At 32.4% G+C, this 14,200-nt stretch overlaps 1 long non-coding RNA gene across 2 annotated transcripts; it reads left to right on the top strand.

The window, feature by feature from the left end:
* Positions 1 to 3,690: 3,690 nt before the first annotated feature.
* LOC149236778 (uncharacterized) lies at positions 3,691 to 4,978 on the top strand. Of its 2 annotated transcripts, none has more exons than XR_016268440.1 (4): positions 3,691 to 3,745; positions 3,840 to 3,935; positions 4,488 to 4,564; positions 4,673 to 4,978. It is a non-coding gene; the product is annotated as an uncharacterized LOC149236778 (long non-coding RNA). The 2 variants fall into 2 exon arrangements; XR_016268439.1 differs by having other exon boundaries at positions 4,670 to 4,978.
* The last annotated feature ends 9,222 nt before the right edge of the window (positions 4,979 to 14,200 follow it).

Here is a 14,200-nt window from a genome sequence, read left to right as displayed (position 1 = left end):
CTATATGCAATGCATTTCACTCACAATTACTTTTTGCTTATTTGTGAATCTTTTTGCTTGCTTTTCAATTTATTATATGTTTTATATGTGGTTTCACACTCAACTATATTGATCTACGTTGTGTCGTGAGCAACCAGAATCACATAGCTTATGAAGGTCAAGGTGAAGATACCATAGACATTTTAGCAACACAACTTGGGCGATTGGTGAGCCATATTTTTTCCTAATAAGAATATTGTTCTTATAATCGACTGAAATATTTGTTCTTTGCGAATCATTTTATCTTTTTGTCATGGCTTCAAGATAGTATGATCTTGTTAATGGGTGTGAGAATTGAGATTTTCCAAGAACTTTTATACGAAATAAAGGGAAATGTTATATTGAGGTTGACATTTTCAGGGCTTATTGTACATGGAGGGTGTTGCTATAAAATAGGTGTGTTAATGATTAATTTGTTGCTCTTTATATTTGTTATTCATTTTCTCTCGTGGTTTATTTGTGGTCTCATATATAATATTACTTTGTGCAGTGAGTTACGATAGTTGCAGTGTCTGGGATGGTGCAGTGCATGTTTACTTGCTCCACATCACATGGACACCCCCACACATTGTGGCTTGTAGAGGAGGTGGGTAAGGTTGAGTAGACAAGTATACTGACCCAATCAACCAATCAACGATCGTGCTAATTTACAACACTATTGCCTTGTGGACCCTAGGATTTTGGGTGTTCAATATGTTTAGATATGCTTAGTTTTATTTTCTGAAGAAGTTACAGCTTATGAAAACATTGGTTTTATTACTCGTAGTAGAAGTACATCTAGTTTAGAAAATTTATATATTTTTTAGATATAACACTTAATATAATTGGACTCGAACTAAGTTGCATGACAAGTTCATACGTTCAAACACTCTAGTCCAGATTTCTATGTTTTATTGTGTATCTAGTGCAAATGGCTTGTTGCATTGAACATGAATACATGAAACAGAAAATGGACTCTTTCGTTTTATATAATTATCTTAAACAAATGTGTGTTTCTTATTATGCTTAATTATTGTGTTCGACTGTTTAGTTTAACTTATATAACCATTCTAATATCTTATTTTGTATTTGTTGTAGATGGTTTGTTTTGATGAGCACAAGCAAGAGGAATAGACAATAGAGTGTTCAACGTTATAAATCAAACTCTAGGGGAGGTTCGTTTCCTATTATGAATAATTATTGGTTTTGAAATATGCTTACCATTACTAATTGTGTGTATATTTTAACCTTATTCAACCCATTTTTTTTTTCCTTTCAGGAGAGGAGAGCACATTGGAGGAGAGATGATGTGTAACGGGGGTATTTGCAATTTTTCTTTGTTCTTGTCTGTATGTTTTGTTTTCTGAGTTTGAGCATGGCCATGCTTTGCATTGTACTCTTTTTTTCTTTTTTTTTTTGTGGTTGGATTTGGCTTCATTTGTTGGGTGTGTTGTACTTGTTTTCTTTTTATTTTTTATTATTTTTTATGTTTTTTTAGTTTGGTCTTGGTTTCATTAGTTGGGTGTGGAAAAGGAAATGAAGGAAGAAGAATGGAAGGTTATTCTTCATAAATGAAGGTAAGTCAACCTACCTAAAGCAATGCGTTTCACTTAAAAGTAATTTTTGCTAATTAAAAGTATTTTTGGCTAATTTGTGGCTCCATTTGTTTGTTATTCAATTTATTATGTGTTATCTATGCTCATAATCAACTATATTGATCTATTTTATGTATTGAAGAACTACAATTGTACAGTCTACGAAGGTGAATTGGTGAATATGCATTAGACATTCTACAAATGTGGCATAGAGGATGGGTGAGTCGTACCTATCTTGTACAAAATACTGTTGTGCTTTAATATCCTGAAATATTTGTTGTTTGCACAAAGTTTTATCATTTTGTCCTAGTTTTGAGGTAGTATTATATGGTTCATGGGTGCAAGATTCAAGATTTTTCCTAGAACTTTGATATGAAATAAATGGAAAACTTATACTGGGGTTGCCATGTTCAGGGTTTATTGTTCATGATTGCCATTTCTATAATATTAGCTAAGGGAGGGTAGGTATGTGTATAGTTGATTCATCGCTCTGTGTATTTGTTATTTGAGCTCTCATGGTTTATTCGTGATCTGTAGTGTGGGAGGGTCGAGTGGAGAAGATACTTTGGGCAATGTAGATGCCACACAAAAGATGGGTGAGTCATGTTGTTTTTCAACAAATTAGTGTTATTATTATTTGTTTGCTTGATGTTTTCTCCTTCTAGCATGGTTCTCGAGTAGTACCACTCAATTAGTGGTTTGACATATACATCAAATGGTATGTTTAAATTTATGTGCTTTCTTGTCCCACATCACACACACATCCCCACACGACCCTTCAACTAATCGACCACATTGTTAATTGACAACACTATTGCCTTGTGGCCCCTATGATTTTGGGTGTTCAATAAATTTAAAATAAGCTTAGATCTCTCTTAGAAAACTAATTATTTCTCTTATGGTAACATTGGTTGCATTATTCCTAGAAGAGTAACATGTAGTTTCGAAAATTTATATATTTTTGGATGTAGCATGGAATATAAATGCTCTGGAATCAAGTTGGATGACAAGTTCATGCCTTCAATTCTGTAGTTTGTTTTTGTTAGAATTTTAATATTTTATTTTGTACTCTAAAAGATGGATACATGAAATGCAAAATGGATCAGCCCTTTTTATATTAAAACTCAAAGACAAGTATGTTTCATATTATGATAAATTTTTACATTCAATTCATCCAGTTCAACATTTTTTATTCTAATATCTCATTATATATCTATTGTAGATGCCTTGTTCCAACGAGCATGAGTAAGTAATATACAAAATGGAGTGTCTATCGTTATATAACAAACTCTAGAAGAGGTATGTTTGCTATTATGAATAATTATTGGTTTTGAAATACGCTTACCATTACCATTACTATCTGTGTTTGTATTTTAATCTTATTCACCCCACTCTTTTCCTTTCAGTTGAGGAGAAGAAACTGTAGTAGCGGTAATGTGCAAAGGGGGAGTTTGCAATTTTCTGTTTGTTGTTGTGTACATGTTTTGTTTTTGTTGAGTTTGAGCATAGTCATGTTTGTTGTTGTACTCGTTTCGATCTGTTTTACACCATTTTCTCATTTCTTGTAGTTTGGTCTTGGTTTTGTTTATTGGATGTGATATAGGAAAGGAAGGCAGCAAGGAGAGAAACTGAAAGAGATAAGTTTGAGGTTATCATTCATAAATGAAGGTGAATCACCTTAACTATGTGCAATGCATTTCACTCACAATTACTTTTCGCTTATTTGTGAATCTTTCTGCTTGCTTTTCAATTTATTATATGTTTTATATATGGTTTCACATCAACTATATTGATCTACGTTGTGTCGTGAGCAACCACAATCGTATAGCTTATGAAGGTCAAGGTGAAGATACCATAGGCATTCGAGCAACACAACTTGGGCGATTGGTGATCCATAAGAATATTGTCCTTTAATCGACTGAAATATTTGTTCTTTGTGAATCATTTTATCTTTTTGTCATGGCTTAAGATAGTATGATCTTGTTAATGGGTGTGAGAATTGAGATTTTCCAAGAACTTTTATACGAAATAAAGGGAAATGTTATATTGAGGTTGATATTTTCAGGGCTTATTTTACATGGAGCTTATTTTACATGGAGGGTGCTGCTATAACATTAGCCAAGGGTGAATAGGTGTGTTAATGATTAATTTGTTGCTTTGTATATTTGTTATTCATTTTCTCTCGTGTTTTATTTGTGGTCTCATATATAATATTACTTTGTGCAGTGAGTTACTATAGTTGCAGTGTCTGGGATGGTGCAGTGCATGTTTACTTGCTCCACATCACATGGACACCCCCACACATTGTGGCTTGTAGAGGAGGTGGGTAAGGTTGAGTAGACAAGCATACTGACCCAATCAACCAATCAACGATTGTGTTAATTTACAACACTATTGCCTTGTGGACCCTAGGATTTTGGGTGTTCAATATGTTTAGATATGCTTAGTTTTATTTTCTGAAAAAGTTACAGCTTATGAAAACATTGTTTCTATTACTCGTAGTAGAAGTACATCTAGTTTAGAAAATTTATATATTTTTTAGATATAACACTTAATATAATTGGACTCGAACTAAGTTGCATGACAAGTTCATACCTTCAAACACTCTAGTTCAAATTTTCTTAGAAATCTAATGTTTTATTGTGTATCTAGTGCAAATGGCTTGTTGCATTGAACATGAATACATGAAACAGAAAATGGACTCTCTCGTTTTATATAATAATCTTAAACAAATGTGTGTTTCTTACTATGCTTAATCGTTTTATATAATAATCTTAAACAAATGTGTGTTTCTTACTATGCTTAATTATTGTGTTCGACTATTTAGTTTAACTTATATAACCATTCTAATATCTTATTTTGTATTTGTTGTAGATGGTTTGTTTTGATGAGCACAAGCAAGAGGAATAGACAATAGAGTGTTCAACGTTATAAATCAAACTCTAGGGGAGGTTTGTTTCCTATTATGAATAATTATTGGTTTTATAATATGCTTACCATTACTAATTGTGTGTATATTTTAACCTTATTCAACCAATCTTTTTTTTTCCTTTCAGGAGAGGGGAGCACATTGTAGGAGAGATGATGTGTAACGGGGATATTTGCAATTTTTCTTTGTTCTTGTCTGCATGTTTTGTTTTCTGAGTTTGAGCATGGCCATGCTTTGCGTTGTACTCTTTTTCTTTCGGTTTTTTTTTGTGATCATTTTTTGTGGTTGGATTTGGCTTCATTTGTTGGGTGTGTTGTACTTGTTTTCCTTTTATTTTATTTTATTTTTTATGTTTTTTGTAGTTTGGTCTTGGTTTCATTTGTTGGGTGTGGAAAAGGAAATGAAGGAAGAAGAATGGAAGGTTATTCTTCATAAATGAAGGTAAGTCAACATACCTAAGCAATGCATTTCACTTAAAAGTATTTTTTGCTAATTTGTGGCTCCATTTGTTTGTTATTCAATTTATTATGTGTTATCTATGCTCATAATCAACTATATTGATCTTCTTTATGTATTGAACAACTACAATCGTACAATCTACAAAGGTGAAGTGGTGAATATGCATTAGACATTCTGCAAATGTGGCATAGAGGATGGGTGAGCCGTACTTATCTTCTACAAAATACTATTGTGCTTTAATACCCTGAAATATTTGTTGTTTGCACAAAGTTTTATCATTTTGTCCTAGTTTTGAGGTAGTATTATATGGTTCATGGGTGCAAGATTCAAGATTTTTCCTAGAACTTTGATATGAAATAAATGGAAAACTTATACTGGGGTTCCCATGTTCAGGGCTTATTGTTCATGATTGCCATTGCTATAATATTAGCTAAGGGAGGGTAGGTATGTGTATAGTTGATTCATCGCTCTGTGTATTTGTTATTTGAGCTCTCATGGTTTATTCGTGATCTAATATATAAATTTTACTTTGTGCAGTGACTACATCTGTAGTGTGGGAGGGTCGAGTGGAGAAGATACTTTAGGCAATGTAGATGCCACACAAAAGATGGGTGAGTCATGTTGTTTTCCAACAAAATAGTGTTATTATTATTTGTTTGCTTGACGTTTTCTCCTTCTAGCATGGTCTCGAGTAGTACCACTCAATTAGTGGTTTGGCATATACATCAAATGGTATGTTTAAATTTATATGCTTTCTTGTCCCACATCACACACACATCCTCACACGACCCTTTAACTAATCGACCACATTGTTAATGGACAACACTATTGCCTTGTGGCCCCTATGATTTTGGGTGTTCAATAAATTTAAAATATGCGTAGATCTCTCTTACAAAACTAATTATTTCTCTTATGATAACATTGGTTGCATTATTATTAGAAGAGTAACATGTAGTTTCGAAAATTTATATATTTTTGGATGTAGCATGGAATATAAATGGTTTGGAATCAAGTTGGATGACAAGTTCATGCCTTCAACTCTTTAGTTTATTTTTTTGTTAGAATTTTAATATTTTATTTTGTACTCTAAAAGATGGATACATGAAATGCAAAATGGATCATCCCTCTTTATATTAAAACTCAAAGACAAGTATGTTTCATATTATGATAAATTTTTACATTCAATTCTCCAGTTCAACATTTTTTATTCTAATATCTGATTGTATATCTATTGTAGATGCCTTGTTCCAGCGAGCATGAGTAAGTGAAATACAAAATGGAGTGTTTATCGTTAGATAAAAAACTCTAGAGGAGGTATGTTTGCTATTATGAATAATTATTGGTTTTGAAATACGCTTACCATTACCATTACTATCTATGTTTGTATTTTAATCTTATTCACCCCACTCTTTTCCTTTCAATCGAGGAGAAGAAACTGTAGTAGTGATAATGTGCAAAGGGGGAGTTTGCAATTTTCTGTTTGTTGTTGTCTACATGTTTTGTTTTTGTTGAGTTTTAGCATAGTCATGTTTGTTGTTGTACTCGTTTTGCTTTGTTTTACACCATTTTCTCATTTCTTGTAGTATGGTCTTGGTTTTGTTTATTGGATGCGATATAGGAAAGGAAGGCAACAAGGAGAGAAACTGAAAGAGATAAGTTTGAGGTTATCATTCATAAATGAAGGTGAATCACCTTAACTATATGCAATGCATTTCACTCACAATTACTTTTCGCTTATTTGTGAATCTTTTTGCTTGCTTTTTAATTTATTATATGTTTTATATGTGGTTTCACACTCAACTATATTGATCTACGTTGTGTCGTGAGCAACCAGAATCACATAGCTTATGAAGGTCAAGGTGAAGATACATGACATTTTAGCAACACAACTTGGGCGATTGGTGAGCCATATTTTTTCCTAATAAGAATATTGTTCTTATAATCGACTGAAATATTTGTTCTTTGCGAATCATTTTATCTTTTTGTCATGGCTTCAAGATAGTATGATCTTGTTAATGGGTGTGAGAATTGAGATTTTCCAAGAACTTTTATACGAAAGAAAGGGAAATGTTATATTGAGGTTGACATTTTCAGGGATTATTGTACATGGAGGGTGCTGCTATAACATTAGCCAAGGGTGAATAGGTGTGTTAATGATTAATTTGTTGCTCTTTATATTTGTTATTCATTTTCTCTCGTGGTTTATTTGTGGTCTCATATATAATATTACTTTGTGCAGTGAGTTACGATAGTTGCAGTGTCTGGGATGTTGCAGTGCATGTTTACTTGCTCCACATCACATGGACACCCCCACACATTGTGGCTTGTAGAGGAGGTGGGTAAGGTTGAGTAGACAAGCATACTGACCCAATCAACCAATCAACGATCGTGCTAAATTACAACACTATTGCCTTGTGGACCCTAGGATTTTGGGTGTTCAATATGTTTAGATATGCTTAGTTTTATTTTCTGAAAAAGTTACAGCTTATGAAAACATTGTTTCTATTACTCGTAGTAGAAGTACATCTAGTTTAGAAAATTTATATATTTTTGGATATAACACTTAATATAATTGGACTCGAACTAAGTTGCATGACAAGTTCATACGTTCAAACACTCTAGTTCAAATTTTCTTAGAAATCTAATGTTTTATTGTGTATCTAGTGCAAATGGCTTGTTGCATTGAACATGAATACAAGAAACAGAAAATGGACTCTTTCGTTTTATATAATTGTCTTAAACAAATGTGTGTTTCTTATTATGCTTAATTATTGTGTTCGACTGTTTAGTTTAACTTATATAACCATTCTAATATCTTATTTTGTATTTGTTTTAGATGGTTTGTTTTGATGAGCACAAGCAAGAGGAATAGACAATAAAGTGTTCAACGTTATAAATCAAACTCTAGGGGAGGTTCGTTTCCTATTATGAATAATTATTGGTTTTGAAATATGCTTACCATTACTAATTGTGTGTATATTTTAACCTTATTCAACACAATTTTTTTTCCTTTCAGGAGAGGAGAGCACATTGCAGGAGAGATGATGTGTAACCGGGATATTTGCAATTTTTCTTTGTTCTTGTCTGTATGTTTTGTTTTCTGAGTTTGAGCATGGCCATGCTTTGCATTGTACTCTTTTTCTTTTGGGTTTTTTTTTTTGGGTGATCATTTTTTGTGGTTGGACTTGGCTTCATTTGTTGGGTGTGTTGTACTTGTTTTCCTTTTATTTTTATTTTTAATGTTTTTTGTAGTTTGGTCTTGGTTATATTAGTTGGGTGTGGAAAAGGAAATGAAGGAAGAAGAATGGAAGGTTATTCTTCATAAATGAAGGTAAGTCAACGTCCCTAAAGCAATGCATTTCACTTAAAAGTAATTTTTGCTAATTAAAAGTATTTTTAGCTAATTTGTGGCTCCATTTGTTTGTTATTCAATTTATTATGTGTTATCTATGCTCATAATCAACTATATTGATCTTTTTTATGTATTGAAGAACTACAATTGTACAGTTTATGAAGGTGAATTGGTGAATATGCATTAGACATTCTACAAATGTGGCATAGAGGATGGGTGAGTCGTACCTATCTTCTACAAAATACTGTTGTGCTTTAATATCCTGAAATGTTTGTTGTTTGCACAAAGTTTTATCATTTTGTCCTAGTTTTGAGGTAGTATTATATGGTTCATGGGTGCGAGATTCAAGATTTTTCCTAGAACTTTGATATGAAATAAATGGAAAACTTATACTGGGGTTCCCATGTTCAGGGTTTATTGTTCATGATTGCCATTGCTATAATATTAGCTAAGGGAGGGTAGGTATGTGTATAGTTGATTCATTGCTCTGTGTATTTGTTATTTGAGCTCTCATGGTTTATTCGTGATCTGTAGTGTGGGAGGGTCGAGTGGAGAAGATACTTTGGGCAATGTAGATGCCACACAAAAGATGGGTGAGTCATGTTGTTTTATAACAAATTAGTGTTATTATTATTTGTTTGCTTGACGTTTTCTTCTTCTAGCATGGTTCTCGAGTAGTACCACTCAATTAGTGGTTTGACATATACATCAAATGGTATGTTTAAATTTATGTGCTTTCTTGTCCCACATCACACACACATCCCCACACGACCCTTCAACTAATCGACCACATTGTTAATGGACAACACTATTGCCTTGTGGCCCCTATGAATTTGGGTGTTCAATAAATTTAAAATATGCTTAGATCTCTCTTAGAAAACTAATTTTTCTCTTATGATAACATTGGTTGCATTATTCCTAGAAGAGTAACATGTAGTTTCGAAAATTTATATATTTTTTGATGTAGCATGGAATATAAATGGTTTGGAATCAAGTTGGATGACAAGTTCATGCCTTCAACTCTTTAGTTTTTTTTTAGAATTTTAATATTTTATTTTGTACTCTAAAAGATGGATACATGAAATGAAAAATGGATCATCTCTCTTTATATTAAAACTCAAAGACAAGTATGTTTCATATTATGATAAATTTTTACATTCAGTTCATCCAGTTCAACATTTTTTATTCTAATATATGATATATATCTATTGTAGATGTCTTGTTCCAGCGAGCATGAGTAAGTGAAATGCAAAATGGAGTGTCTATCGTTATATAACAAACTCAAGTTGGATGACAAGTTCATGCCTTCAACTCTTTAGGTTTTTTTTTTTTAGAATTTTAATATTTTATTTTGTACTCTAAAAGATGGATACATGAAATGAAAAATGGATCATCTCTCTTTATATTAAAACTCAAAGACAAGTATGTTTCATATTATGATAAATTTTTACATTCAATTCATCCAGTTCAACATTTTTTATTCTAATATCTGACTATATATCTATTGTAGATGTCTTGTTCCAGCGAGCATGAGTAAGTGAAATGCAAAATGGAGTGTCTATCGTTATATAACAAACTCTAGAGGAGGTATGTTTGCTATTATTAATAATTATTGTTTTTGAAATACGCTTACTATTACCATTACTATCTGTGTTTGTATTTTAATCTTATTCACCCCACTCTTTTCCTTTCAGTTGAGGAGAAGAAACTGTAGTAGCGATAATGTGCAAAGGGGGAGTTTGCAATTTTCTGTTTGTTGTTGTGTACATGTTTTGTTTTTGTTGAGTTTGAGCATAGTCATGTTTGTTGTTGTACTCGTTTTGATATGTTTTACGCCATTTTCTCATTTCTTGTAGTTTGGTCTTGGTTTTTTTTATTGGATGTGATATAGGAAAGGAAGGCAGCAAGGAGAGAAACTGAAGAGATAAGTTTAAGGTTATCATTCATAAATGAAGTTGAATCACCTTAACTATATGCAATGCATTTCACTCACAATTACTTTGCGCTTATTTGTGAATCTTTCTGCTTGCTTTCCAATTTATTATATGTTTTATATATGGTTTCACACTCAACTATATTGATCTACGTTGTGTCGTGAGCAACCACAATCTTATAGCTTATGAAGGTCAAGGTGAAGATACCATAGACATTCTAGCAACACAACTTGGGCGATTGGTGAGCCATATTTTTTCCTACATAAGAATATTGTCCTTTAATCGACTGAAATATTTGTTCTTTGCGAATCATTTTATCTTTTTGTCATGGCTTAAGATAGTATGATCTTGTTAATGGGTGTGAGAATTGAGATTTTCCAAGAACTTTTATACGAAATAAAGGGAAATGTTATATTGAGGTTGACATTTTCAGGGCTTATTTTACATGGAGGGTGCTGCTATAACATTAGCCAAGGGTGAATAGGTGTGTTAATGATTAATTTGTTGCTTTGTATATTTGTTATTCATTTTCTCTCGTGGTTTATTTGTGGTCTCATATATAATATTACTTTGTGCAGTGAGTTACTATAGTTGCAGTGTCTGGGATGGTGCAGTGCATGTTTACTTGCTCCACATCATATGGACACCCCCACACATTGTGGCTTGTAGAGGAGGTGGGTAAGGTTGAGTAGACAAGCATACTGACCCAATCAACCAATCAACGATCGTGCTAATTTACAACACTATTGCCTTGTGGACCCTAGGATTTTGTGTGTTCAATATGTTTAGATATGCTTAGTTTTATTTTCTGAAAAAGTTCCAGCTTATTAAAACATTGTTTTTATTACTCTTAGTAGAAGTACATCTAGTTTAGAAAATTTATATATTTTTTTAGATATAACACTTCATATAATTGGACTCGAACTAAGTTGCATGACAAGTTCATACCTTCAAACACTCTAGTTCAAATTTTCTTAGAAATCTAATGTTTTATTGTGTATCTAGTGCAAATGGCTTGTTGCATTGAACATGAATACATGAAACAGAAAATGGTCTCGGTCTCTTTCGTTTTATATAATGATCTTAAACAAATGTGTGTTTCTTACTATGCTTAATTATTGTGTTCGACTGTTTAGTTTAACTTATATAACCATTCTAATTATTTTGTATTTGTTGTAGATGGTTTGTTTTGATGAGCACAAGCAAGAGGAATAGACAATAGAGTGTTCAACGTTATAAATCAACTCTAGGGGAGGTTTGTTTCCTATTATGAATAATTATTGGTTTTTAAATATGCTTACCATTACTAATTGTGTGTATATTTTAACATTATTTAACCAATTTTTTTTTCCTTTCAGGAGAGGAGAGCACATTGTAGGAGAGATGATGTGTAACGGGGATATTTGCAATTTTTATTTGTTCTTGTCCGCATGTTTTGTTTTCTGAGTTTGAGCATGGCCATGCTTTGCGTTGTACTCTTTTTCTTTCGGTTTTTTTTTTTTTTTGTGATCATTTTTTGTGGTTGGACTTGGCTTCATTTGTTGGGTGTGTTGTACTTGTTTTCGTTTTATTTTATTTTTTATGTTTTTTGTAGTTTGGTCTTGGTTTCATTTGTTGGGTGTGGAAAAGGAAATGAAGGAAGAAGAATGGAAGGTTATTCTTCATAAATGAAGGTAAGTCAACATACCTAAAGCAATGCGTTTCACTTAAAAGTATTTTTTGCTAATTTGTGGCTCCATTTGTTTGTTATGCAATTTATTATGTGTTATCTATGCTCATAATGAACTATATTGATCTTCTTTATGTATTGAAGAACTACAATTGTATAGTCTACGAAGGTGAATTGGTGAATATGCATTAGACATTCTACAAATGTGGCATAGCGGATGGGTGAGTCGTACATATCTTCTACAAAACACTGTTGTGGTTTAATATCCTGAAATATTTGTTGTTTGCAGAAAGTTTTATCATTTTGTCCTAGTTTTGAGGTAGTATTATATGGTTCATGAGTGCGAGATTCAAGATTTTTCCTAGAACTTTGATATGAAATAAATGGAAAACTTATACTGGGGTTCCCATGTTCAGGGTTTATTGTTCATGATTGCCATTGCTATAATATTAGCTAAGGGAGGGTAGGTATGTGTATATTTGATTCATCGCTCTGTGTATTTGTTATTTGAGCTCTCATGGTTTATTCGTGATCTAATATATAAATTTTACTTTGTGCAGTGACTACATCTGTGGTGTGGGAGTGACTACATCTGTGGTGTGGGAGGGTCGAGTGGAGAAGATACTTTAGGCAATGTAGATGCCACACAAATGATGGGTGAGTCATGTTGTTTTCCAACAAAATAGTGTTATTATTATTTGTTTGCTTGACATTTTCTCCTTCTAGCATGGTTCTCGAGTAGTACCACTCAATTAGTGGTTTGACATATACACCAAATGGTATGTTTAAATTTATATGCTTTCTTGTCCCACATCACACACACATCCTCACACGACCCTTCAACTAATCGACCACATTGTTAATGGACAACACTATTGCCTTGTGGTCCCTATGATTTTGGGTGTTCAATAAATTTAAAATATGCGTAGATCTCTCTTACAAAACTAATTATTTTTCTTATGATAACATTGGTTGCATTATTCTTAGAAGAGTAACATGTAGTTTCGAAATTTATATATTTTTGGATGTAGCATGGAATATAAATGGTCTGGAATCAAGTTGGATGACAAGTTCATGCCTTCAACTCTTTAGTTTATTTTTTGTTAGAATTTTAATATTTTGTTTTGTACTCTAAAAGATGGATACATGAAATGTAAAATGGATCATCCCTCTTTATATTAAAACTCAAAGACAAGTATGTTTCATATTATGATAAATTTTTACATTCAATTCTCCAGTTCAACATTTTTTATTCTAATATCTGATTATATATCTATTGTAGATGCCTTGTTCCAGCAAGCATGAGTAAGTGAAATACAAAATGGAGTGTCTATCGTTAGATAACAAACTCTAGAGGAGGTATGTTTGCTATTATGAATAATTATTGGTTTTGAAATACGCTTACCATTACCATTACTATCTGTGTTTGTATTTTAATCTTATTCACCCCACTCTTTTCTTTTTAGTCGAGGAGAAGAAACTGTAGTAGCGATAATGTGCAAAGGGGGAGTTTGCAATTTTCTGTTTGTTGTTGTCTACATGTTTTGTTTTTGTCGAGTTTGAGCATAGTCATGTTTGTTGTTGTACTCATTTCGCTTTGTTTTACACCATTTTCTCATTTCTTCTAGTTTGGTCTTGGTTTTGTTTATTGGATGTGATATAGGAAAGGAAGGCAGCAAGGAGAGAAACTGAAAGAGATAAGTTTGAGGTTATCATTCATAAATGAAGGTGAATCACCTTAAGTATATGCAATGCATTTCAACTTGATTTTCAATTTATTATATGTTTTATATGTGGTTTCGCACTCAACTATATTGATCTACGTTGTGTCGTGAGCAACCAGAATCGCATAGCTTATGAAGGTCAAGGTGAAGATACCATAGACATTTTAGCAACACAACTTGGGCGATTGGTGAGCCGTATTTTTTCCTAATAAGAATATTGTTCTTATAATTGACTAAAATATTTGTTCTTTGCGAATCATTTTATCTTTTTGTCATGGCTTCAAGATAGTATGATCTTGTTAATAGGTGTGAGAATTGAGATTTTCCAAGAACTTTTATACGAAAGAAAGGGAAATGTTATATTGAGGTTGACATTTTCAGGGCTTATTGTACATGGAGGGTGCTGCTATAACATTAGCCAAGGGTGAATAGGTGTGTTAATGATTAATTTGTTGCTCTTTATATTTGTTATTCATTTTCTCTAGTGGTTTATTTGTGGTTTCATATATAATATTACTTT

This window comes from Pinus tabuliformis, chromosome 8, assembly GCF_031772625.1.
Source record: "Pinus tabuliformis cultivar Carrire ecotype Pingquan chromosome 8, CPIR1, whole genome shotgun sequence".
In the NCBI taxonomy this organism is placed as follows: domain Eukaryota; kingdom Viridiplantae; phylum Streptophyta; class Pinopsida; order Pinales; family Pinaceae; genus Pinus; species Pinus tabuliformis.
This window is presented reverse-complemented; position numbering and strand designations above follow the sequence as displayed.